At 41.2% G+C, this 27,927-nt stretch overlaps 1 long non-coding RNA gene across 2 annotated transcripts; it reads right to left on the bottom strand.

Moving 5' to 3' along the window:
- Nucleotides 1-713: 713 nt before the first annotated feature.
- On the bottom strand, nt 714-26,818 carry LOC308348107. 2 transcript variants are annotated; one of them, XR_013967306.1, is made up of 4 exons: nt 26,703-26,818; nt 20,570-20,648; nt 17,137-17,271; nt 714-1,168 (listed from the first exon to the last, which is right to left on the bottom strand). It is a non-coding gene; the product is annotated as an uncharacterized lncRNA (long non-coding RNA). The 2 variants fall into 2 exon arrangements; XR_013967307.1 differs by having other exon boundaries at nt 720-1,168; nt 17,152-17,271.
- Between the last annotated feature and the right edge of the window lie 1,109 nt (nt 26,819-27,927).

Genomic DNA, 27,927 nt, shown 5'->3' with positions numbered 1-27,927 from the left:
CATTACCGGTCAGAGAGATTGGAGATTTGTGCCAAGGGTCCAGTGAACATAAAAAGCTTGATAACCCCTGATTTGGAATAACATTCCTCTTCAACAGATTAAAAATACTAGCGCACCACTGAAAACTAATTGAACAGATTTTCTCCTGGTGAGGTCCTGGTAAGGACATTTTTAAAAAGTGCTTCGAGTGAATCAAATATGCATCCGGAGCTGAAAACCGCTATTGATTTGCCTGCCTCTTCTTTGTTGCAGACACAGATAACTATTGTAGAATTGAGCTCTCAGGAACAATGAGGCCTCCTGTGATTCCCAAGCACCAGAGCCTGGAGGGATAAAGCCTAAGACTAGTGTCAGAAGATTTGGGTTCCAATCCTCGCTCCTCATGCCTACCTAACTGAAGTTGGCAGGCACGTTGTAAGAACTGTATGAGGTGTTTATTAAATAATCGAGTTTAATTCATAAGCCTTTAGACAGACGTTTCTAAGTGTTGGAAAATCTTGATATTGTTGGGTTTGGGAGCAGATTTCTTTTTAAGCATGCAGCAGTTACTATGCTGTGACTTCTACTAGGTGGCTTGAAGAGGTTCTTTTACTGCCATTCATTGACAAAGAGGCTTCAAAGGAGGTGGAGCGGGGTTGAGTTAACATTTAGGCAAAGTTACTATGAAAATGGGAAAGGCAGCTGAGGAGGAACAAAGTGAAAGCTCGCTGATTGGACTTTAGAAATGATACATTTATTATAGAAGAAAGCAGCAGTTACAGGATTTCCTTCAGTGGTACTGTGGCTGGAGACTGGAGAAATGGTGGCTTTGTCAATATTGAAGTGGAGATTGCAAGGGTTGTTGTACCAAAAAAACAAAGGGGTGAAGTATAGTTGAAATTACTACCCTTGGGATTCACAGTAGGGAGGAAGGGAAGCAAATTCAGAGGAGAGCCAATCAGAGAATGGAGGGAGAGAGTGCAGAGAATTGAGGGCTGAAGGTCTAAAACCTAGTGACTCAAAGTGTGGTCCAGGCAGACGCTCAACCAACTGAGCCACCCAGGTCTGCCTTCGGCTCAGGTCATGGTCTGGGGATTCTGGGATGGAGCACCAGGTCCGGCTTCCTGCTCTGCGGGAGCTTGCTTCTCCCGCTCCCTGCTGCTCCTCCTGCTTGTACTCTTATCTCTCCCTGTGTCAAATAAATAAATAAAATTAGAAGAAAAGAAAGTGTGGTCCAGGAAGAGCACTGACATCACCTGTAAGCTTGTTGGAAAGGCAGGCTCCCTTGTCCCATACAAACCTACTGAATCAGAATGTGAATTTTAATAAGATTCTAGTTAATCCATATGTACATTCAAATTTGATCTGCACTGATCTAGACATAGCAAAGGCTTAGTTAGGGTCTAGTGAGAAATAAAGAAAAATAGAAGGTTGGTCTAATAGAGTAAAACTCTGAAGTATAAGACTTCAGAGGTGATCTTTCTAAGTGTGACACCACTAACAGTAAAACCACAATAAAGAGGCCAATAATTTGACGACACAAAAAATGTATAACTTCTCTAAAGGAAAACTCAGCATAAATGTTACCAGAAAAATTACAGACTGGAAGAAAGAATTACTAGCTTTTGCAAAACCAAGAATGGACAAAAGATAATAATTAGCAGCTCACAAAAGGAGTAATACAAATGACCAATAAACATAGTAAAAGCTACCAACCTGATTAGCAATCAAAGAATTTACAAGTTTAAAGGGCAAAATAGTATTATGCTTTGCATTTCACTAAGAAAGATTTAAAAGATGGACAGTACTTGGATAAGATCTGAGGAAATGGCATTTCTGCTGTTTAAATGGTACTATAAATTGATATAACACGTCTGGGGAACTATCTGGGAATAGACATCAACATTTAAAATATGTTCTTTTCTAGGAATTTAAGCTATGCAGAAACTCAAAGAAGTGCTAAGTTTGTATATGTTAGGATTGTTATTAGCACTACTGTTTTTAATTGTAAAAAAATAGATAAGTGTAAATTTTAAGTAGTAGTAGACTGATTATGTCAGTGGTTCTCAACTGGGATAAGATTGCCCACAGAAGCCATTTGGAATAGCTGGAAATATTTTTTTTTTAAAGATTTTATTTATTTATTTGAGAGCAAGAGGGAGTGCTCAAGCTCACAGGGGCAGGTGGGGAAGGGGTGGGGGGAGGAGGGGGGGGACAGGCAGAAGGGGAGCAGCAGAGGGGGAGGGACAGGGACAAAGAGATTATTTTGCTGATCACAGGGCCTCGTGTCCAGCTCTATCTCAGGATCCTGAGATTATGACCTAAGCAGAAATCAAGAGTCGGATTCTTAACTTACTGAGCCATCCAGGGGTCCCTAGCTGGAAGCATATTTCATTGTCATGACCAGGGGGATGGTGACACTGGCATGTAACTGGTAGATGGCAGGAATGCTGCAGAACATCCTACAATGCACAGTCCAGGCCCCACGATAAATTATCCAGCCCCAAATGTCAGTGCTGAGGTTGAGACACCCTGGGTTAGATAAAGAACATTACATCCATAAAATAAATTGTTTTTCAGCCATAATAATGATGATGTAGGTCTCTATTTATTGGCTGGGAAAGGTAAATCATTGAGTGGCAAAACCCAGATTACAAAAGTAAAATGAATGGTAAGATCCCATTTTGGAAAGCAAACAAAAAGCTCTTCCCGACAGCAAGTTTAAAAGGTTGCAAAATGCTGAGAGGTATGCTCTGGATGGCAGTGTCTTGATTCTCTCTTTTGAATCTTTTTGTATTTTCTGAAAACATTTTTCCAGGAAACATCTTACTTCTTTTAAGCAGAAAAACAAGGCACTTTCATCTAAAAGCAGTACAGAGCAAAAAGCACAGAAATATCTGAGATGAACAGTTGTGCAAGAATAGAGTATCTAAAATCCTTTGTACTGAGTTACAGAAGTGAAGAAGAGTGAAGAAGTGAATCACAGAACTGAGGGAGGCCACTGGAAACAGGATAGGAGGGAACTGAAAAGGGAGAGGATGGCTCCGTCCTGCCCAAAGACACGAAATTCCCCAAGTTAGGGGCAGGAATTGGAACAGAGGGAAAGACTATAGCTCGGGGCTAAATACCTCAACAAAGGTCAACAAGAACAGAACAGAACAGAATGAGAACAGAAGTGTCACTAGATTTTGTGATTTTTTTTTGAAAGATTTTATTTATTTGAGAGAGAGAGAGCAGGCGTAAGTGGGGAGAGAGGGAGAGGGAGAAGCAGACTCCCCACTGAGCAGGGAGCCCAATTTGGGCCTCGATCTCAGGACCTTGAGATCATGACATGAGCTGAAGGCAGATGCTTAACCCACTGAGCCACCCAGGTGCCCAAGATTTTAAATATTTTAAATAGTACCAAGTTGTACTTCTATAAAATGTCAAAGTATAATTTCAAAATGTTATAAAATAATGCTCATACAAATACAGTTAAACACGGGTCAAGTTTTTAACTATTGAGAAAATCAGCAGTAAACAAAGATGATTTAAAGAAAGATAAGAGAAATAATGTGTATAATCAGTATAAGAAAATACTGAAGCCATTCTAAATTATTGCTAAATTAGATATAAATATGATTAATGTCCTACAGGACAATAAACTATGACCTTTGGTGCTATCTTCTTTACAGAGCAGAAATTGTGAGCATCTTACCAATTTTCTACAAGTTAACAACTAAATTTCCTTTTTTTAAGGATAAGTTTTAGCTTATACCTATTAAATAAATTGAATCAATAATGAATAACCTACCCAAACAAGAAGTGTCAGGCCCAGGTCAGTTTACGGGTGAATTCTACCAAACATTTAAAGAAGAATTTATACCAATCCTCTACATACTCTTTCAGAGGATAGAACCAGAGGGAACACTTCCTAATTTGTTCTATGAGGTCAGCATTACTCTAATACTAAAACCAGATAAAGGCATTATAAGAAAAGAAAACTATAGGCCAATATCTGTCATGAATGTAGATGCAAAAATCCTTAACAAAATATTAATCAATCAAATCCAAAGTATAAAAAGAATTATGTGTCATGACCAACTAGACTTTATCCCAGGTAAACCAAGTTGAACATTCAAAAATTAATTAATGTTATCCATCACATTGACAGATCAAAAAAGGAAAAATCACGTGATCATATCAATAGATGCAGAAAAAGCATTTAACAAAATCCAACACCCATTCATGATAAAAACTCTCAGTAAACTAGGAATAGAGGGAAATTTTCTCAACTTGATAAAGACTATCTATAAAAAACCTAAACTCACATCGTCCTTAATGGTGAGAAACTCAAAGCTTTTCCAGTAAGCTCAGGAACAAGGCAAGGATGTCCCCTCCCACTACTCATTTCAGTTTTATACTGAAAGTCCTTCCTAATAGAACAAGAGAAAAAAAAAAGACATACAACTGGGAAGGAGATATAAAACTGTCTTTGTTCACAGGTGATATGATTGTGTAGAAAATTCAAAAGAATTGACAAACTCCTGGAACCAATAAGTGATTATAGTAAGACTGTGGGATACACAGTTACTATTACAAAATCAATTGCTTTCCTACATACTAACAATGAATAAGTGGGATTTGAAATTAAAAACATAATAGCATTTACATTAGCACCCCCACCAATGAAATACTTAGGTATAAAACCAACAAAATATGTACCAGATCTATATGAGGAATACCACAAAACTCTGATGAATGATATCAAAGAAGTAAAACAAATGGAGGGATATTCCATGTGTGTGGATAGGAAGACTCAGATTGTCAAGAGGTCAGTTCTTCCCAACTTGCTGTATAGATTCAATGCAATCCCAATCAAAATCCCAACAAGTTATTTTGTTGGTATTAACAACCTGATTTTAGAGTTTATATGGAGGGGCACCCGGGAGGCTCAGTCAGTTAAAGCGTCTGCCTTCAGGAACTCGGGTCCTGATCCTGAGTCCTGGGATAGAGTCCCACATTGGGCTCCCTACCCAGCGGGGAGACTGCGTCTCCCTCTGCCTGCCATTACCCTTAATTGTACTCTCTTTGTCTCTCTCTCTCTCACTCTTTCTGATAAATAAATAAAATCCTTTAAAAAAAAGTTTATATGGAAAGGCAAAAGCTCCAGAATAGCTAACACAATGTTGAAAGAGAAGAACAAAGTTGGAGGACTGATGCTATCCAACTTCAAGACTTAATCTAGGGCGCCTGGGTGGCTCAGTGGGTTAAGCCTCTGCCTTTGGCTCAGGTCATGATCTCCGGGTCCTGGGCTCAAGCTCCGCATCGGACAGGCTCTCTACTCAGCAGGGAGCCTGCTTCCCCCTCTCTCTCTGCCTCTACCCACCTCTCTGCTTACTTGTGATCTCTCGCTCTTTGTCTAATAAATGAATAAAATCTTAAAAAAAAAAAAAAGACTTACTCTAAAGCTACAGTAATCAAAGTAGTGTGGTACCGGTAAAACAAGAGATAAATAGGTCAATGGAACAGAATAGAGTCCAAAAATAGACCTCCGTAAATACAGCCAACTGATCTTTGACAAAGGAGCAAAAGCAATACAACAGAGCAAAATAGTCTATTTAATAAATGGTACTGGGACAACTAGACAGCCATAGGCAAAAAACCTGGATCTAGATGCTGTCCTTACACCCTTCACAAAAATCATTCAAAATGGTTCATAAACCTAATGTAACACCTACAAAGCTATAAAACTCCTAGAAGATAACATAGAAGAAAGCCTAGATGATCTTGGGTGTGGTGACGCCTTTTAAGATACAATACCAAGAAAGTAACCATGAAAAAAAAATTGGTAAGGTGGACTTTATTAAAATGAAAAACTTTTGTTTGGCAAAAAGACAATATCAAGAGAATTAGAAGACAAGCCACAGGTTGAAAGAAATTATTTGCAAATGCATATCCAATAAAGGACTGTTAACCAAAATATACAAAGAACTCCGAAGACTCAAGAATAGGAAAATAACTTGATTGGAAAGTGGGCCCAAGACCTTAACAGACCCTTCTCCAAAGAAGATATACAGATGGCAAATAAGGGTATGAAATGATGCTCCCCATCATATGTTTTCATGAAAATTAAAATAACAGCAAGATACCACTATGCACCTATCAGAAGAGCCAAAATCTGAAACATCAAATGCTGGTGAGGATATGGAACAGCAGAAACTCTAATATATTGCTGGTAGAAGTGCAAAATGGTACAGTCACTTTGGAAGACAGTTTGATGATTCCTTACAAAACCAAACAAATTCTTTCCATACAATCCAGTAATCCTGCTCCATGGTATTTAGCCAAATGATATTTAAAAAAAAAAAAAAAGTATGTCCACACAAAAACCTGTACAATGATGTTTATTGAAGTTTTATTCATAATTGACAAAACTTGAAAGCAACTAAGACATTCTTCAGTAGACTGTGATCCAATCCAGTAATGGCATATTGTTCACTGCTAAGAAGAAATGAGCTATCAAACCGTGATGAGATGGGGATGAACCTTGAGTGCATATTACTAAGAGAAAGAAGCCAATCTGAAAAGACTACATACTGTATGAGTCCAACTATAGGACATTCTATCAAAGAAGGAATCATGAAAAAAAATTGATAAGGTGGACTTTATTAAAACGAAAAACTTTTGTTTGGCAAAAAGTGGAAAAGGTGAAACTATGGAGACAATAAAAAAGATCAGTAGTTGTCAAGGTGAACAGGTTGTGAGTGGACAAGAGCACAGAGGACTGTTAGGGCAGTGATGATGACGGATATATGTCATTATACATTGGTCCAAACTCATAGAACGTACAACAATAAGAGTGAACCCGAAAGTAAACGAGGGACTTTGGGTGATTACAATGCGTCAGCATAGGTTCATCCGCCATGAAAAATGTACCATTGTAGCAAGTGAAGCTAATGACGTAAGAGGCCACGCATATGTAGCTCAGGAATCCAGGGGTCTCCTGCTATCAGGAAGGCGAGCGTTCCTATGAGAACCCTCATAAGTCTAAATGGCATAAAGCAAAGAAACAATTATCATTCACTTATATGGAAGATTTCTTGAGCATTCCCAGACCTCACACAAATAACCTCTTTTGGGCTTTTCTGATATCTTAGGATACATCCTGATAGTGGAGGCACAACCTACATCCAGATGAAGCACAGATGCTCACAGACACAGTTGCAAGCCACGGCGGCTTGATGCTGAGAGGCTGAGGGTAGTGTGTCGGGGCGCCACTCTTGCCACTTGGGGGGCACACTGCCTCTCTTTTGGCTTGTGGCCGAGCAAACGCTGAAGGCTGATGTTACTTTTCATCTTTTTTCTGTAAAAGTGAAAATCAGAAACGGATACTGATGTAGGTCTTTTGTAAAAGCAAAGTGGTGTAATACGAACTCTCAAGGAGCAGAAGATACCTGTAAGTGGGAAATCTCTGGACCTCTTTCTCAAATTTTTTATAAACCGAAAACTGCTCTAATACATTGCCTTAAAAAAGGCAAATTTTCTTGAAATTTCACACGTAAAATGATGTCTTGTCCTAATGCTGCTCGCTGATTCTTTCCACTGCCTGCCGTTTCCTATATACCTAAAAGGGGCTGGTATTTAGGTTAAGCCTGACTCTTAGGTACCTCTCACTCTGTGCTATAGCTACCTCTTGCCAACTGGCTCCAGCAAATCAGATCTATCCCCCCACCGGAACTGGATTTGTTATTATCTGATAAACACAAAAGAAGAAAGGGACCCTACAATGTTGCCGAATAGAAAGATTATAATATTTAGCAAAGGATTTGGAAGTCGTTAGTGAAAAGCTAGATGGTTTCCATGAAGGTCCAGAATTTGATCTTTCCCCTTAACTACCAAGGAGTGATATCTAAACAGTGGGACCCAGAAATTTAAAGAACACAGCTTAACTCAAGCATTCTGTTTAAAACAAGAACTCTGTAGTCTGTGTTGTACCTATTTTTGTTTTGTTGTTGTTGTTGTTATTTTAGAACTGTTCATCTTTTTAACAAGTGTTTCTCTAGGGATGGTGGCTGTGTTTTCTATTTGCTATAGAAGCTATCCATCAAAATCTAAGCAAAGTAGTTCTTTTATCTTGGACGTGCAACTGTAAATATGTTAGCATTCCTTTGGGAGATTCATAAAGAATTTATGATAAAGTTCTGAATCTTAGAATTCTCTCTCTCTTTCTTTTAAAGATTTTATTTATTTTTTTAAGAGAGAGAGAGAGCCTGAGAGAGAGAGGCAGAGAGAGAGAAGGAGAGGGAAGGGAAAAGATCTCAAGCAAACTGCCCACTGAGCACAGAGCCCAACTCAGGGCTTGATCTCATGACCCTGAGATCATGACCCGAGCTAAAACCAAGAGTGGGACACTTAACCGACGAAACCACCCAGGTACCCTTGAATCCTAGAATGCTTGATGGCACACACACAAAAATAAAAGGACTGGAACGCCTGGGTGGCTCAGTTGGTTAAGTGCCTGCCTTCTGCTCAGGTCATGATCCCAGGGTCCTTAGAATTGAGTCCTGCATGAGGTTCCCTGTTCATCGGGGAGCCTGCTTCTCCCTCTCCCTCTGCCCCTGCCCCTGCTCGTGCTGTCTCTCAAATAAACAAATAAAATAAAAGGACTGGAAAATGCTATTTAAGTAATCAAAAAGCACAGCATATGGGCACCTGGGTGGCTCAGTGGGTTAATCATCTGGCTTTGGCTCAGGTCATGATCTCTTTCTGGGGTCAAGTCCCGAGTCCGGCTCTCTGCTCAGCAGGGAGCCTGCTTCTCCCTCTTCCTCTGCTTGTGCTCTCTCTCTCTCTCTCTCTCTGTCAAATAAATAAATAAAATCTTCAAAAGAAAAAAAAGGCACAGCATAGTTCCTGGAAGAATATGAGAAAACATAGCATGCCTGTAAAGGCATCCACCATTACCATTCTTTCCGTGGTCCCTCTTCAGCACTGTGTCATTGTGGGAGTAGACCTATATGTGGCTCTGCCCCACTCTTATTTTCACTCATTCACTCACTCATCCCTTTTATCAAGTATTTATTGCTTACTCTGTGCCAGGTGCTAGGATGTTGCCTAAGGATTACAATTGTGAACAAGACAGGCCAAATCCTGGCCCTCACGTAGTTTACGTTCTACAAGAGCCCAAATTCTCCAATAGAGAATATCATACATTCTCAGAAACCTCGGATCTTTTCTGGGAGCTGGCTTGACATTCCTTTCTGCCTCTTACATCTTATCCTTAGTGGTGTGAACCACATTCTTCACTGCACAGCATGGCCTTCTTGGCTTAATATTTTCTCTATCTACTGAGAGTGAAGCAGAATTACAATTTAATCAGATCAAAGTTTGATCCAATAGCCCAGTAGGTCCTAATGCACCACTTGAGAAACACTGTCAGGAAACACTGAAACAAGTGGAAAATTTAATCTGGTCCAGAAAGCTACCTCTAGAGTAAGTGAAGCATCATGTTATAATTTTCTGTTTCCCTCATGGCGTCTAGGTCAGTGCACAGTACATGCTTGCTGATTTATAAATGTTACTCTAGGAAGGATAGAACATCAACATATAATATGTAATAAGTAACACAATGACTTTCTAGAAACTGTGTCTTTGGAGCCAGACTACCCAAGTTTAAACCTTAGCTCTCTGTCACTTACTATGTGGCCTTGAGGGTGTCACTTAACCTCTGTTTTCACATCCTTAATCTATAAAATGAGGCTAATCATGGTATCGATCTTACAGGATGATAGGGAATTTAAGGGATGCATATATTAAACGAGTTACTATAAGCTAAGAGCTTATAACCAACAGTGGCATATTGGCAATGCTTCATAAGCTCCAGACTAAACCTATTATTATTATTACCACTAGTGAACATGAACAAAACAGAAAGGAATATAAGACCTAATATATGTTTGTTTCTCTTTTATTTCTACATGCTAGCCTCTTCCAACATACTCCCAGCAGTGGAATAGATCTTTACCAATTGTGATAATTTACTATCAGGGAGCAATTGTTAGGCCAATGACTTTTTCTCTTCAAAGCATGGTCTTTGAACACAAAAGTCATTCTTTTCTGCTATGCTTTATATATATACATATATATAAGTTTATCATATATATATTATATATAATAGATTTGAAAGAAAGCTTCCTGGGCCTAATAAGACAAATTTCCAAAGCCAAGATGGTAACATTTAGCAGCATTGAATCTGGTCATTAGATTATGTAGGTATCAAACCATTGGATGTAAGAGCAGATGATAAATGTACTCTTATCTCTTTAGGAAATGGTATAATCACCAAATTCTACTTTCTTCTGTGCTTTGTATTAAATGTTGAGAAGTAGCCATCTTTTGTCTCGTTTTTTTAAATATATTTTTTAAAGATTTTATTTATTTATTTGACAGACCGATCAAGGTAGGCATAGAGACCTGAAGGGAAGCAGGCTCCCTGCTGAGCAGAGAGCCTGACGCGGGGCTCGATCCCAGGACGCTGGGATCATGACGTGAGCCGCCAAAGGCAGAGGCTTTAACCCACTGAGGCACCCAGGCGCCCCTTGGCTCATTTAAAAAAAAAAGAAAAGAAAAGAAAACCTGTATATTTGAGAAACAAATAGCCTGACTTGTTAATATTCCACACCCGACAGGAAAAGGCGGGCGGGTGGGGAGAAAGAAAGAAAAAGATGTACATAAATTAGAATGACAAAGAGACTATTTGAATATAGTTGAAACTTGTAAGTTTCACCTATGTAGAGGCAGCTTTTAAACTCCTAAGAACTGATACTACACTTGATTTTAGCCAAAAGGCTGTGAAGTGATATAGAGGATGCTTTCGACAACAAGCTTGAGCAAGGAAAACCTGATCGAGGCAGAAGGGCCCCAAGTGACCCTGAGCCCCTGACTGAATACAGATGATCCACCTCAAAATGCCCTAGACCCTAACTAACCAATGGGCTACTTATAACGAGGAACAGTCACCAGAAAAGGGAGCATTCCTTATGTCCTCCCCATACCCCCTCCCCCTCCCTCTTTAAAGCAGCCCCACCCACGGCCTCCTTGCAGACTGACTCCCCCTCCCTGTCCTGCCCCCCCCACCCCAGTATTCAGTACACTTCTATCTCCTTTGTCCTGCCTCCAGGGAATCCTTTAATGGCCCACCCCACGAGCTCCCACCCCACCCCTCATTTGGAGGCCCTCCACCAATCAGGAGAGACACCTCATTTAGACACCACAGTCTAATCATTTACTTGCCAGTCTATTGTTTTGAAAACAGCCTAAATCTTGTCCATTCAACAATGGGCTCCACAAAGTCAAATTATAAATACATTTAGGTAACACTCAAAGCAAACTCTCTTGTCTTCTCATGCTTAATTGATTCATTCAGTCAGGGTGCCAGTGTTATGGGATTTTTTTCCTTGGTCGGTGCCCCTGGTTCTTGGTCACACGGCTTGGAAGAATGGAGAGGCCGACCAGAGTGGTGAGCAGAGCAAGGAGATGGTACAAAGCTCCCAAAGAGGGAGGGAACCCGAGAGGGTTGCCGCAGGAGTTTCTGAGTTTAGGGGTTTTTATGGGCTCCTTGGAGGTCTGTTTTAATTTGATTAACCCTCCCTGTGCCTGTCATCCAATCAGGTTTTTGTCATCTGTGTATGTATCTATCAGAAAGGCTGGAGGGCTCCTTCTTGGGGGGGGGGGGGTGTAAAATCCTTCTAAGGGTGGTTTTCTCTTAGGGTGGGGCACCTTGTCCTTGCCCACCTGCCTTCCAACTAACCTTCATCACCAGTAATTATTTATTGGGCATTTAATAATATGCTAAGCGCTGGGAATGCCATGGATGATGGAAGAAACAGCGGTCACTTTAATAGAGCTCATATTCTATTGGGGAAAACTTCAACCATCACTCAATGACCATGTTGATCTGTGTTAGAAACGGGAAATTGTAGATATTGTGACCCAGACTAACAGAAGGTTCTAACTGGATAGGGGTGGCCATGAGTGGAGGTCAAACAAGGCTTCTAGAAGGTGTGTCTAAGTCGAAGCCTGGAAGGAAGGAGAAATAGAGGGCCTGGGCAGAGATAATTGTATGCTTTATTTTGCATGCTCATGTAATTTTCATTATATTTCTTCACACACATCAGAAACAATATTGAGATAATGATAAGCTGTTTTGTTTTGGGAGGCATATTATGCTCGGAGACTGAGTTTGTCTTTGCCAGCACTTAACACAGTTTTGCTGTGGGAATCTCACAAGCCCAGAGCATACAGGATAAGGTCTCTTAATAAACTAATTAAGAAATAACATACCCCAAACCAGTGATAGATTAGTCACATAATTCCAGGCAATGGGAAAAGAAAGGAATAAAGTCCAGATGTAGTTGGGGTAGTGCCTTCATATGAGCTGGTACTAAGGTTAAGGGACTGCCTTCCACACTGTTGGAAAAGAGTCGCCTTTACCATGTAGGAGCTAATTGCTCCAAGGTCTTTGGAGAGCTATTTAGGTCAGCTACACCATGCCTTGTCCTAACCAAACATTTTTGGACAGGCCTCACAAACTTTTGGTATTTATAGTCAAAATGTCCCCCCACCATTGTTGCTTCTCTGTGTGCTTTATTGGTATACCCCTGGTGGGGCCCAGAGTTCCTAAAACCTCTGGAAATTCCTGAGGGATGGGAGTTTAAAGGTGTCTTGTTATGTTAATTAGGTGATTTTTTGCGGGGGGTGGGGGACCCACACCTAAGAAGGGGACTGGTTGCCAGGAGAACCAAACATGTGATTATATGGTTGGAACTTTCACTAGTGAAAAAAACAGTCTCTTCAACAAATGGTGTTGGGAAAATTGGACAGCCACATGCAGAAGAATGAAACTGGATCATTTTTTTTTACACCATACACAAAAATAAAGTCAAAATGGATGAAAGACCTAAATGTGAGGGGCTCCTGGGGGGCTCAGTCAGTTAAGCGTCTGCCTTTGGCTCAGGTCATGAGCCTCAGGTCCTGGGATTGTTACCTGCATTGGGCTCTCTGCTCAGCGGGGAATCTGCCTCTCCCTCTCCATCTAACTGTTCCCCAGCCCAGGCTCTCTCTCCTGCCCTCTCTCACGAGCTCTCTCTCTCTCTCTCAAATAAATAGATAAATAAAATCTTTAAAGAAAAAAAAAAGGACCTAAATGTGAGACGGGAATTCATCAAAATCCTAGAGGAGAACACAGGCAGCAACCTCTTCGACCTCAGCTGCAGCAACTTCTTGCTAGATGGGTCTCCAAAGGCAAGGGAAACAAAAGCAAAAATGATTGGGACTTCATCAGGATAAAAAGCTTTTGCACCACAAAGGAAACAGTCAACAAAATCAAAAGACAGCCTACAGAGTGGGAGAAGATATTTGCAAATGTCTTACCAGATAAAGGGCTAGTATCCAAAAGTCTATAAAGAACTTATCAAACACCCAAAGAACAAATAATCCAGTCAAGAAATGGGCAGAAGACGTGAAGAGACATTTTCTGCAGAGAAGACATCCAGATGGCTAACAGACACAAGAAAAAGTGGTCAACATCGCTCGGCATCAGGGAAATGCAAATCAAAACCACAGTGAGATACCACCTCACACCAGTCAGAATGGCTAAAATTAACAAGTCAGGAAACACTAGGTGTTGGTGAGGATGTGGAGAAAGGGGAACCCTCCTACACTGTTGGTGGGAATGCAAGCTGGTGCAGCCACTCTGGAAAACAGAATGGAGGTTCCTTATAAACTTAAAAATAGAGCTACTCTATGATTCAGCAATTGAGCTAGTAGGTATTAACCCAGAAGATATAAATGTAGTGACGCCAAGGGGCACATGCACCCCAACGTTTATAGCAGCAATGTCCACAATAGCCAAACTATGGAAAGCCCAGATATCCATCAACAGATGAATGGATAAAGATGTGGTGTGTATATAAAATGGAATATTATTCCGCCGTCAAAAAAATAAAATCTTACCATTTGCAATTATATGAATGGAACTAGAAGGTATTTTGCCAAGCGAAATAAGTCAATCAGAGAAAGCCAATTATCATATGATTTCACTGATGGTGGAATTTAAGAAACAAAACAGGATCACAGGGGAAGGGAGGGAAAAATAAGATGAAATCAGAGAGGGAGACAAACGATAAGAAACTCTTAACTATAGAAAACAAACTGAAGGTTGCTGGAGGGGAGGGGGTGTGGGGGGATGAGGTAACTGGGTGGTGGGTATTAAGCAGGGCACTTGGTGTAATGAGCACTGGGTGTTATATACAACTGGTGATGAATCATTGAACTCTACTTCTGAAACTAATAATACACTATATGTTAATTAATTGAATTGAATTGAAGTTAAATTAAATTTTTAAAAAATATAGAAAGTTAGGACTTTCAATCCCACCCCCTTAGTCAAAGGGAGATGGGGCTTGGAGGTTGACTCAACGACCAATGATTTAATCAACTGTGTCTCTGTAATGAATGTAAAACCCCAAAAGTGTTTGGAGAGGTTCCAGGTTGGTGAGCACATGGAGATTCAAGGAGAGAAGCAAGCTTGGAGAACTGCTTTGGGAGAGCCAGTGCAGCCAGGACAGTCTCTCAAAGTACGGTTTTTTGGGAAGTCCCAGAAAAACCAGACATGAGATCGGATAGCTGATGTAGGCAAGACCTCTCCCCTCCTCCACTTAAGAATTACGGGATGCAGTTGGTATGGAAATAATCCTTGAAGGCATGAATATACCACATAATGCTATGTGATATATTCGTGTTATAAATATTGAATTTCAGGAGTGGACGTCTTATTTTGTCATTTGTAACAGTGAAGCAACCGGGAGAGGGAGTGAAGGTGGGTTTGTATGGGGCAGGGCAGGGCCCTGAGCACAAGCAGCCGCTCAGAGACCTTGTCACTCCCCTGCTGACTCATGCGGTTGGCATGGTACAGCAGCTGGGCCCTCCGCTCCTGAGGTCCTGCCAGATCTCCTCCTTCAGCCTTTGTGACCCCAGGGCCAGGTGTGGTGTGTTTACCCCAGACAAAGGTGCCTGCTGCTCCTGGGAAGTCATCCTCACGTGGTCGGATTCTCGGGGGGTTCTCGGAGGCAGGGAGATACCATAATGTGGTTTCCAGCTGGGGTCCACAGGCTCCGAGTTTTCCTTGCTTTCTCGTACTTTCCTTCCCGACTATCTGTCCCGTAGACTGCAGGGCCAGCACTGGACGCAGAAGCAATAGCCTTCCGCAGCCCATTTAATGAGCTCCAACAATGACCCTTTCAAGGTCTTAAAACAAATACCTCACTCTATCACTCCTGGGGCTTCTACTTCTCTGACTAAACTCTGACTGACATAGGAAGGAGTTAAACGTATAGATTTCAAGGTCTGGCAACCTGATGGAACCACTTCTAGCTGTTCCATCTTAGGCAACTTACTCAACCTCTCTGAGCCTCCCTTTTCCCATCTGTTAAATGGGAACACTAATCCTTTCCTTCTAGAATTGTTGTGAGATTATAAATGAAAATCATTTAACGGTGCCTTGCCTTCAACAACATTCTACACTTTTCTTGTTGCTAGGTTTGGGGAATATAATGGAGAAGAAGGCTAGCAAGTCCCTTTTCTGATCAGGCTGGGGGGTTAGTGAGGAATATGGGTAAGTTAGGAAGAATGCAGTAAGTACACTGTGTTAAGTATTCCTATAAGGGGAAGAAAGAACAGTAAGGGAAGACTGGCTTAGTTTGGGTGGTGAGTGGGAGGTGGGGTGAGGTATGTCAAGAAAGGATTCCCAGAGGAAGTTGCATTTAGACTGAGACCCAAGGACAAGTAGAAATCTTTTAAGCATTCTGAGAAGAGGGCACTGTGTGTTGCAGAGCTGGGAGACAACCGAGAGGCATGACTGTTGGAGTTGGTTAGATATGCCCAGTGCTGGCTGAGCCAGTCCCCACTGCGGGTGGGTCTTGAGTCCAGAGCAGGGAAGAGGGGTGGACCTTGGGAAGTGGGTAGAACCCAGAACTGCAAAGCCTTACTGGGAGCCAGGAGACCTAACCAGAAGACAACTGGCCAGGCTGTGATGTGCCTCTAGACTCAGAGAGGAACTAGAAAGCACTTTTAGGGTTGGTTTCTAGTAAGCAACTGTGACTTTCTTTATAAGAAGAGGAGAAGGAAGAAGAGCAGGGAAAAAGGAACCCAACACCATGAGTTACATAATGTGCCAGTGAAGGCCACGGGGAGGGTCTTGTGGGGACATAGAGGAAGTTGGAGTCCTGTGAAGTGTATTCGCTGAATTGGAACTTGGCAGAGGCTCTCCTTGACCTGTGTGCCCCCCACTGCTACAGCATGGGAAGTTACTTGGCAGGAAGGCGGCAGAAGGCCTTTATACACAACTGATAAAGAGGGTATATCTTCTTCAAGTGCCAGTCTTACTTGAAGATTATTTGGGGGGATATCTTATTTTAAAAATGTATCCAACAGATACATTATGGAATAGAATGCAAATATCTTTTTTTTCTTTTTTTAGGATAAAATATAAGTGTTCAAAGAAATATAACAGTTGAGATCTGTTTCCTGCTCTTCCCTTAGATCCGGGTTAGTGAGTCCAATGTGTCTCCGTTTTGACATTGGATGTCCTTGGGAGGAGAAAGAACTTGACCAGAAGCCAGTCAACAAGCACCAGGGTAAGGCCCAGGTGAGAGTCAGGACTGAGCTTGCTTTTCCTGGCAGGCTAACCCACCTCTGGGACTAGGGGACCCAGTGCAAAATGAAGATGTGAGGTCCTTTATTCGAAGACTGGTAAGAATTTGAAGATGGTGAAGACAAGAACCCTGAGTAATGATGTAGGTCCCACACTCACGAAGCTGGTTCCATTTCTCTCCCCTCTACCAAACCCAAACCTGGGACACTTCGGAGACACCAGCTGAAAAGAGGGAGGGGGGTGAGAGAGAGAGAGAGAGAGAGAGGCACTTTCCCCCAGTTTTCCTATGTATCGCCTTTCACATCTCCCAGGGTCTTTGCCTTCTCTGAATGGTTGAGAAGAGAGTGGACAGGGCAAGATTCCACGAGGTTCCATGTTGTCAGTCCTGCTGGTGTCTCTGAGGCCAGCCTGTGTTTTCCCATGAAAGTAAGTAGGAAGGCAAACCGTTTGTGGCTACCCGTGCACACCTCCTCTGTGCTTACAGATGGATGGGTCAGGAGAACATGAGGCTTGAGCTCTGCTACCTGGATCATATTGTGGTCTAGTTGCATGATAGCTGAAGTTGGATGGCCAAGCATCTTCCTACAAAATTTGTAGGTGACCTATAAAAAAAAAAATTATAGGTGACCTAACCCAAACTGCTATTTCTCAAGATGATTAGGTCAGTCAGGGGAGGGAGGTAGGTACTAGTTCATAGAAAATGGCTTCCTCTGCAAGTTGTCACTGAGACCCAGCCCAGGACACTCACACACATTGCCACTACAGAATATTTGGCTTAATGTTAGGCAAGGAACTCAAGGCAATATGCTTCATGGGATTGGGCCATGAAGAGCCTCCTTCAGCAGGTGTATCTTTTCTTTTCCCTCTTTAAAGGACTTCCTTATGTGGTCAAAAATCTTACATTTCTCACCACCGCTCCCCACCCCAGCCTCTTTTTAAAGTTTTGTTTATTTAAGTGATGTCTACACCCAACATGGTGTTCAAACTCACAACCCCAAGATCAAGAGTCACATGCTCTTCTGACTGAGCCTGCCAGGTGCCTCTCTTCAAGGCCTATTTCAGGAGTCACAATCTTTTCAAAAATTTTTTCTGACAGTCCTAGTCCTATATCCCTTTATGTTTTTCCGACCTAGTTTGCTGTTTGCCTAATAACTATTTCAACAAATAGTTATTGAGCAACTGCTATGCACCAGATAGATGTATCTTTCTGTATTTAAAATTCACTCATTTATTCATTTGTTATCTTGAGTGCCACTATGGCTTGAACATTTGTGTCCTCCCCAAAATGCAAACTTTGAAAACCTAAGTCTAAGGCAAGGATATGAAGAGGTGGGGTCTTTGGGAGGGTTTTAGGTCCTGAGGGTGGAGCTCTCATGAATGAAGTTAATGCTCTTATAAGAGGCCCCACAATGCTCCAAGGCTCCTTCCACCATAGGCAGATACAGCAAGAAGATGGCTGCCTCTGAACCAGGAAGCTCTTGCCAAATACCAAATCTGCTGACACCATATCCTTAACTTCTCATTGTCCAGAACTGTGAGAAATTTCTGTTTCTAAGTGACCCAGTATTTGGTATTTTGTTGTCACAGCCTGAACAGACAAGGACAAGCGACTTCTATATCCAGGTGTTGGCTTCCAATGGTAATCCTGAGAGACTAACTAGTCCCTGCCCCTGCTGTGGTAGCAGCCTGGTGATGTGAGAATTCTTGCTAGCTTTTTGAAGGCAGGAACTACTTTTGACTCATCCTTGTGTCTCCTTCAGAGTAATCACAGCCCCTTCCCCTTACCATCTGCATCATCAACAAAAATAGTTGTTGCCTTCAGAGAAATAGATGCTATTTTGGTAGTACGTTGTGACAAGTGAAAAAAGTCTGTCACAACTCTAGACAAATATTTTGCTAGTTTGGGGATTAATTTTAATGTGAATGCCTTAAACCACAGAAGTCAATGCCATGTGTTTATGGTAGCTTTGTTAGTATTACAACATAGAAATTCATCAGGCGTAAGTTATTCCCAGTCAGGTTTTCTATTTTTGTTAGCCTTTTTACAATTGCTTTTATTAGTTTTTCCTTCATGATGTCTTGGAGAGCTACCCCATAAAATTATTAATGCTGGCTATCTGGCAGCTCTTTCAGGACATCGCAGGATTTACGAGCTATGTAGGTGGCAATGAAAACTTCACAGCATTTTTTGTTGCATATTTTCTGTGTGCCACATAGTTTAGAAAAAAAGAAAAAACTTTTAAGCACATTAGATGCTCCTGGACCAGCACAGCTTTGTGTGGGTACTGCCTAAGCTTGAGGAGTATGCATCTATATTTCTTCAATCCCCTCATTCTGTTCCTAGCACTCTGAAACTGCGCTGTCAAGATTGCCAAAGACCCCCAATGGCCACTTCTCAATGGTTCCTTTGCTGACTTCTCTGCTTATCCTCTAAACGGTGGTGTTCTTGATTCATCTTCTCCATTTACCCTGTCTTTAGATAGTCTCATCCAATCCCATGGTTTAGACTTCCATCTGTATGCCAATGACTCCCAAGTTTAAATTTTTATCCCTGAACTCTCCTCCGTGCCGTGGTCTAGACTTACATAGCTAAATACTCACATGACAGTTCTACCTTGATGTCTAATAAGCATCTGACTCTCAATATTTTGGGGAAATATGAGTCTTGATTCCCCCGTTACAACTTGTTCCACCAAACTACCCTCCCCAGCTTTTCCATCTCAGAAAATGACACCATTATACATTCAGCTACTCAAACTCAAACCCAGGAATCATCCTTGACTCTCCTCTCTTTCCTTTCCTCATGGCCATATGGAATATGTCAACAAATTCTGTTGACTCTATCTCCAAGTCTATCCTGACTTTGCTGCTGACACCTCTACAGGTGCCATCCTGATCCAAGCCTGCATCATCTTTGTCCTAATTGCCCTCTCTGCTCCCTCTCTGTCATCTGGAGTCAAGTCACAACCCAAATGCCAGAAGGTTATGTCAAAACATAAGCAGAATATGTCATTCCCCTGCTTGAAACACTCCAGTGTCTTCTAGTCACACTTAGAAGCAAACCCAAAGGCTCCTCCTGACCTCTAAGACTTCACATAAACTGTCCCTTGTCTACCTTTCCCCCCTCATCTCCCTTGGAAATCCTACACTCTAGCCACAGTACCCTGGAACACATAGAGCTACCTCTCACCTTAGCACCTTTGCATTAGCTCTTCCCACATGCCAGACATGTTCTTTTTCTAGACCACCCCATGTCATCCTTCTTATCATTCAGGTCTCAACTTCAATGTCATTTCCTCAGAGAGACCATCTTTGACTACTCAGCTGCAGCCCCCACCCCAGTTCTGGTGGTCACTTCTCTTTACATCACCCTGCTTTATTTTCACCATAGTGGTTATCATTACCAAATATTTCCTTATTATTTGTTCATAGATTTATGTGGGAGACATGCCTAGAATGTAAGTTCCATGAGAATAGGGACCTGATCACCTTGTTCAATGTTGTATGTCCTGGCACAGACTAAGTTCTTAGTACATGTTTGATGACTGAATAAAGAAATGATAAAGTGTCTTTTACAGAAAGCCAGTCCTGTCCATAGGCTGTTATCTAAATTATGAGACTCAGAGGTATCTCTAACTCCTAGTTGCATAGTCATAATTTCAACTCTTAATGGTCACTCCATTGCCACTGTCCTGAAATATTGTTATTGTAAAAACAAAACAAAACAAAACCCCAAAACAGACAGGAGAATAGGATGCTACCTTGTTAATACATTAATTCATCAAAACATGAGCCTGAGAAAGAAATTAGATTATTTTCACTTTGGAAAGCAGAAGAAGTGGGACCAAGAACAAGTAGATTATAATTGAAGTGGCAGAGAGACTATGAAAATTTGCCTACCTGGGGGTGCTGCCCAATAGGGACAGATAAGGGTGAAAAATTAGCTGGTGGGAGGAGCTTGATCCCTGAGAGGCCATAACTGGAGAGAGAGTGAAGAGAGGATTTGCTGAGTACTTTCCACATGCCAGCATTATTAGGTGACTTAAGGATAGAAGAAGTAAAACACAGACCTTGGACATCAGTGCCTTTGAAAAAGCTGACTTATGGTGATTTCTAATGTGGAAGGATAATCATGCTTAATAAATAGGCACAAACACTTCAGTTCTGTCATATCCCTAGTCTTTTCTCCTAATACCAGTTTATATCTCTACAAGCAAAGTGATAAAATTCACTGAAACACACATGTAAAAGTAGATGTTACTTTGCTGATTTGGAATGGATTCTGGCAGGAATTCCCAGATAAACATACAAATACATTCTTTGTTCGTTTCCAGGAACAGCCTTTTTATGGCTTTTGAGACCTAGTCTAAATCAGTTACCATAAGAATTAGTGTTTCTGATAGGTGTTGGCCTTGTAAAACTGGAAAAAAAAGAATCATATTTTCTATAACATATGAATGCACAAGTGATTCATTCTTTGGCTCAGGATGGAAACTTTTTTTTTTTTTTTTTTGGCATTCTTGATTCATCTTTCTGCATTAGCTTAACAGATTTTTCTCAGTAAGATGTAGACACTGAGTAGACTTCATTCACTAGGAAACACCAAGATAAATGGAGTGACTGATATCCAGCAATTTGAAGCTTGTAAATATTTATGAGAAAATTATATCCGTCTTTGTGAGGATTTCTATTTGGAACTTGTATGTAACTATTATGTGCTCTAGATTCTCTTTAATTTGTGGATTCTATGGTTAGTATTGCCAAGCTACATGACAAAATCACTATGAAAATTTTGTATAAAATAGCTACATTGAATCTTGAATAAAAGGGACAATCTGGCTTCTTTACTCATTATAACCCTTCTCCCAACTGATTCTAGAGCATCACATCTTGGAATCAGTAACCCAAGTTCTAGACCAGCTAGATAATTTCTTGGGCCCAGTACAATAGGAAAATGTGGGGCTCTGGATGGCACAGTGGGTTAAGCATCTGCCTTTGGCTCAGATCATGATCCCGGAGTCCCAGAATCGAATCCCACATTGGACTCCCTGCTCAGCAGGGGGGTCTGCTTCTGCCTCTCCCTCTGCCCCTCCGCCTGCTCATGCTCTTTCTTTGTGTGTGCTCTCTCTCAAATAAATAAATAAAATCTTAAAAAAAAAAAAAAGAAAAAAGAAAATGTGGGGCCCCTTGTTAAAAAATTGTTAAGAATTTAAAAAAAATTCAAGATGGCAATCCAGCAATCACACTACTGCGTATTTACTCAAAGAATATAAAAATCAAAGGGATACATGCACCCTTATTTATAGCGGCGTTATTTACAATAGCCAAAATGTGGAAGCAACCCAAGTGTCCATTGATTGAAGACTGGATAAAGAAGATGTGATATATATAATGAAATATTACTCAGCCTAAAAAGAATGAAATCTTGCCATTTGCAACAAATGGCTGGAGCCAGAGAATATAATGCCAGGTGAAATGAGTCAGTCAGAAAAAGAAAAATAGCTATGTTTTTACTCATATGTGGAATTTAGGAAGCAAAACAACTGAGCAAAAGGAAAGAGAGAGAGAGAGAGAGAGAAACCAGAAATAGACTCTTAACTATAAAGAACAAACTGGTGATCCTAGAGGGGAGGTGGGTGGGGGATGGGTACAACAGCTGGTGGGGATTAAGGAGGGCATTGTGAGGAGCACCAGGTGTCATATGGAATTGTTGAATCACTATATTGTATATCTGAAACGAACATAGCACTGTATGTTAATTCATTGGAATTAAAATTAAAACTTAAAACACAAAAAGAGTTTCAAGATGGCAACAGCAGAGTATTAGGCCCAGCCTGGGGCTTTCTAAGTATGGACCCTTCAGTGACCACATAGGTCTTGAGCCCAGGAAGCTCTGAACCTACCTTTCCCTGTGTGCAGAAGGGAAAGAATAACCCACTTTTGGTTAAGCATGCTAGGACCTATAACAACCGAGGGAGGGAAATCGAGTTGTTTATGTAATTGTGATGTTCAAGTAAGAGAAAATAGAATTTTACAACAATTTGCTAGTGTAAGGGTTTCTCCTGACAAGTCTTCTAATTTAAACTTGGAGCTTTAGTAAGAACTTCAAAATCACTTTGGAGTACTAGACCCAAATATTTACTTGTTCATGAAAATATTTTAATGCTTCCCCTCTAGTCTGGTGGCTCCCAGACCAGGCTGACCATCATATATACTTTGGGACCATTTAAAAAAACATAGATTTTTAGGCCTACTGTGGACCTAGGTTGGCAATAACAAAATACATAGAAAATCAATCAATCAATCCTTTTTCGGCCTACTTATCTTGACTTAAGTAGAGGCTCTGCAACTTAGTATTGGGAACTATCATCCTCAGCAAAAATTAGGAGAGATTGTTAATTTCGACTTACCGGATAGATCCAGTCATTCTTAAATAAAGTGCTGTGGGACAGTGGTCAAAAGGACAGGAAAAGTTACGAGAAAAAGAATGTAAATATAGTCTTTTAAAAATTTGTATTATATATTTTTATTTTAAAAACAACTGTATAAGTTAGAATGCCATTGTAAGTATACTTAAATCAGTAAACCTTTAAAATGTTCTATTATTTTCAGTATTGTGTCTCATGGTCTTTTTTTATAGGTTTTCAAGATTTTTTAAGTTGTGGTAAAATACATGTAACATAAAATTTACCATCATAACCATATTTAAGTCTACAGTTCAGTGGTGTCAAGTGTATTTACATCATGGTGCAACTAATCTCCAGAACTTTCTCATATTGCAAAACGGAAACTCTTTACCCATTAAAAATATCTCATTTCCCCCACTCCAGCCCTTGGCCACCTTCATTCTACTTTCTGTCTCAGGGAATATGGTTACCCTAGCTACCTTATATGAGTGGAATCATACAGTATTTTATCTTTTTGTGACTGGTTTATTTAACCTAGCACAGTGTCCTCAAAGTTCATCCATGCCATAACATGTGTCAGAATTGCCTTCCTTTTTTAAGGCTGAATAATATTCCATCTTATGTACGTGCTACATTTTATTTATCCACTCATCCATTGATGGATACTTGGGTTGCTAGTTTTTGCTTTATACTCCCAAAAGAGTTTACCAAGACATTGCTTCAAACAAGTACAGTGTTCTCCCAGAAAGAATTCTACTGAATAACATTTCTTCATTGTTACCATAGCAAATATGTGGTTTGGCTGCCACGTTTAAAAAAAAAGTGAGTCAAGGGGGCACCTGGGTGGCTCAGTGGGTTAAGCCTCTGCCTTCAGCTCAGGTCATGATCCCAGGGTCCTGGGATCGAGCCCCGCATCGGGATCTCTGCTTATCGGGAGCCTGCTTCCCCCCCCCCACCCCCGCCTGCCCTCTCTGCCTACTTGTGATCTCTCTCCTTTGTCAGAAAAATAAATAAAATCATTTAAAAAAAAAAGTGAGTCAAGCCATCATTAAGTAAAGTATCACTACTGTTTGAGAAAGTTAACATCATCTGAGAGTTTCAGGGTCCCCATTGATAAATGCTGCCTAAATGGTGATCTTGACTTTTCTTTGCTGCTCATTTGCACATGATAGCTTGGAAGCAGCAGAATTAACAGAAGGTTTAGCAAAGAAGGACTTGATTTTAAAGACCATTTTTCTCTGCCAGTGTGACTTCATGGAAAAATGAAGTTCATCAAATTCATATAAACTCAGCTGGAACCTTTAATACATGCGGTAGAGTTAAGGAAATCCATGAACTTTCCATAAACATCCTGAATGTGCTGTGTAAGGGAGCTCCCGGCCTTCCAGTCGGTTCCCTTTGCTTCTGTTTCCTTCCACCTCCTCCTCTTTGATCAGAAATATATGTGGCTTCAGTCCTGTATGAGGCTTCTGCTTGCTTTGTGTAAAGGAAATAAATAAAAAGGGAAGTGTGACTCATTGCAGGGTAAAAGAACAAGGAAGAGTGAGTGAGGAAGTGTCAGATCAGAGATATACAAGAAGCACGTTAAAGATTTAAGGTACATGAACAGCCACGTTTTTTTTTTTTAAAGATTTTATTTATTTATTTGACAAAGCGAGAGAGAGACCACAAGTAGGCAGAAAGACAGGCAGAGAGAGAGGGAGAAGCAGGCTCCCCACCGAGCAGAGAGCCCAATGCGGGGCTCCATCCCAGGACCCTGCGATCATGACCTGAACTGAAGGCAGAGGCTTAACCCACTGAGCCACCCAGGCGCCCCGAACAGCCACATCTTAATGTTTGCGTTGATAAATGGGACCAAAGAGAGACTGTTGAAGAAACTGGCAGAAGTTGAAAGCATGAAATGGAAAGAAGACAGATAACCAGCTTTTTGCTTCTATTTCTTGAGCCGAGCCAATTTGGTCAGAGTCCTGCTCCCATAAGTCTATGAACCAACGTCCAAAGTTGATTAAAACAAAACCAAAAAACTTTAAATGCAGAAACTCCCAGAACTCTGTCCCCAATGCAGCTCACAGAACTGGACAGTTTTCCAGGACTTACCTGCCATGTAGGAGGTGGTAAGACTCTTCTCACAGCCCAAAGGGAAATACTTAAAAATACTAAATGGGGGTAGAGGATGAGGAGGAAGAGAGTCAGCAAATAATCCACCCGTGGATTCTAGAGTGAAGATGAAAATTGCCAAGCCTCTTTCTTGAACTTCCAAACAGTTTTTAGTCTCCCATTCTTAGTTGGGGGTGTTAGCAAACAAAGTAGACACAAGTCCTGTTCTCTATGAGCTAATTACATTCTAATGAGGGAGCAGAAGACCAATGGGTAACATATTATATAGTATTTTAGAGAGCGATAAATGCTTTGGATAAAACTTGGGTGGTGGTGGTTATGAAAAGCCATTTTGGGAGGGTATTGCCATAGTAGGTGACATTGGGTTGGGAGGGAAATCTCATGCTTCTCCTGAGCCTGCCATCTTCCCCCAGAAGCTCTGCGTCTGAACCACTTTCATTTTCTGAGGCAGACTTGCCTGCCCTGGCCCGCGGCCCTTCCTGTGTGCGGTTCCCTCCATCTGGGGCACTGGACTCCTCGTTCCACCTGGCCTTCCACTTCTGTTAGAATGAGATTTGGGGCCGTGCTTAGAATTAACTGGGTTAGCCTCACCCCTTTATTTTTATTTGCCTAATCAGTGCGAGGAGGAAAAAGGCTTCGGGTATTTTCCTTATGCCAAGAAAACCAATAGGCTTTTATGCTGGTTGAGTTCATTCTGTCAGCCTCGGCGAGGTCTTCACTGGCTCATTATCACAAGGCTGGTGAACTAGCTTAACCTCGGATGACAAACAGTTACGACATCAAGTGAAGACGCACAGTTCTCGGCAGCAGCTCTCTACCATGTAGAATGCCGTTCTACAGGACCGACATTCACGGTCTCCAGGTTATGAATCAACAGCTCACCTATAAAAACACACCTCTGAGTGTTGCAGGAGCGCTCTTTGCCCTTCTTAGTAAACAAGGAGAAACCTAACTTTATGATCACAAGGTAGAGAATTGTTCTAGATCTACCTTTCCTGGGAACAGGTGTGTAAACATTCTCTTCGCTTCTTCTGTCTGTTTTCAAACAGAGGGGAGTGACTAACCTGGTGCTATGTGAAGTTAGAAGAACCTTCTGTCGCAACGTAAGTTTCTCGTTGAGCACCACTGAAACCCTGATGGTCTCAGCTACCATTTTATTTTATTTATTTTAAGATTTTATTTACTTATTTGAGACAGAGAGAGAGATCACAAGTAGGCGGAGACAGAGGAAGGGAAGCAGGCTCCCCACTGAGCAGAGAGCCCAACACGGGGCTCGATCCCAGGACCCTGAAATCACGACCTGAGCTGAAGACAGAGGCTTAACCCACTGAGCTACCCAGGCACCCCTCAGCTACCATTTTAAACGAGGGCGAATCCAAACATTTGGAAGTGAAGATCATTTTATTTCATGCTTTATACCGCCCCTGGGACATCATTCCTCCAGGAAGCCTTCCCTGATACCCTAGGAAGTTGGAATTGCCACCTGTACTCCCCCAACATCTACTTACCACATTGTGATTGTCCTTGTCTGTTTCCCAATTTTGAATACCCCAGTAGACTGGACATTTCTGAGAGCAGAAGCTAAGGTCCTCTTTTTCTCAGTTCAATTCCCAGAGCCCAATACAAAGGCCAGCCTCCGCCGGCACAGAATAAACATTTGTTGAGCAAATGATTAAAAATATAAATGAACAAAAAACTCAGCATCATAAAAGGTCATTAAATAGTTCATATACCTTAAATCTCAGCAACGGTTCACTATTATTTATTAAGATGTTCATTGAACATTGAACATTGAAAATGTTCAATTAAAAAGTTAAATGTTGAGCTCTGTTCCAACGTCGCCTTCTCAGTGATGCCTTCTTGAAACATCCTATCTGAGTTTGTACCTGAGTCACTTGCCCTCTCCTAACCCTCCTGCCTTTCCTGGTGCTTATAGAACCACCTGACACGTACATCATCTGTCTTCCCGTTCTGTGAGATCTCTGTGAGAACAGAGATCTCAGTTTACTACCACTGTATCCTCAGTGGTTACAACAATGCCTAGCATACGGTAGCAGTAAATGAATAAACCTCTTTAAAACAAATATAGGTCAGGGGCGCCTGGGTGGCTCAGTGGGTTAAGCCTCTGCCTTCGGCTCCGGTCATGATCTCGGGGTCCTGGGACGGAGCCCCGCATCGGGCTCTCTGCTCAGTGGGGAGCCTGCTTCCTCCACTCTCTCTCTGCCTGCCTCTCTGCCTACTTGTGATCTCTGTCTGTCAAATAAATAAATAAAATCTTAAAAAAAATAAAACAAATATAGGTTATTAAAGACTAATGTTAGTGGAGAGTAAATGTTGGGGTAAGGATCGAGGTAATTAATTTTTTTTTAATGAGAAGAACACTGGATAGTCTCTGAAGTCTTGTGCTTTTAAACCCATTTGACCAAAGCCCACAGTAGGGATGAACTTCACATAGTGACTTTAAGCATTACATGAAATAATATTTACCTTTATTACATGTGATGTGCTTTTCTTGTTTTTTTTTCTTCCTTTTCTTTGCCCATCCATTCTATTTCATTAAAAAAAAAAAAAAAAAAAGCCAGTCTGACCCACTTAACTGATTTCCTAACCCACTCACTGTTTGAAAAACATCGATCTTTTACCTAATCAAATACCTGACTCATGAAAATAAAATAATGACTGCCTTCCCTATGGCACTTCGGGTTTGTCCTGAAAGTTCCATGATAGCTCTGT

This window comes from Martes martes (genome assembly GCF_963455335.1).
Source record: "Martes martes genome assembly, chromosome: 8".
NCBI classification, from domain to species: Eukaryota; Metazoa; Chordata; class Mammalia; order Carnivora; family Mustelidae; genus Martes; species Martes martes.
Note: the sequence above shows the minus strand (reverse complement) of the source record. Positions and strands in the feature narration are given on the sequence as shown.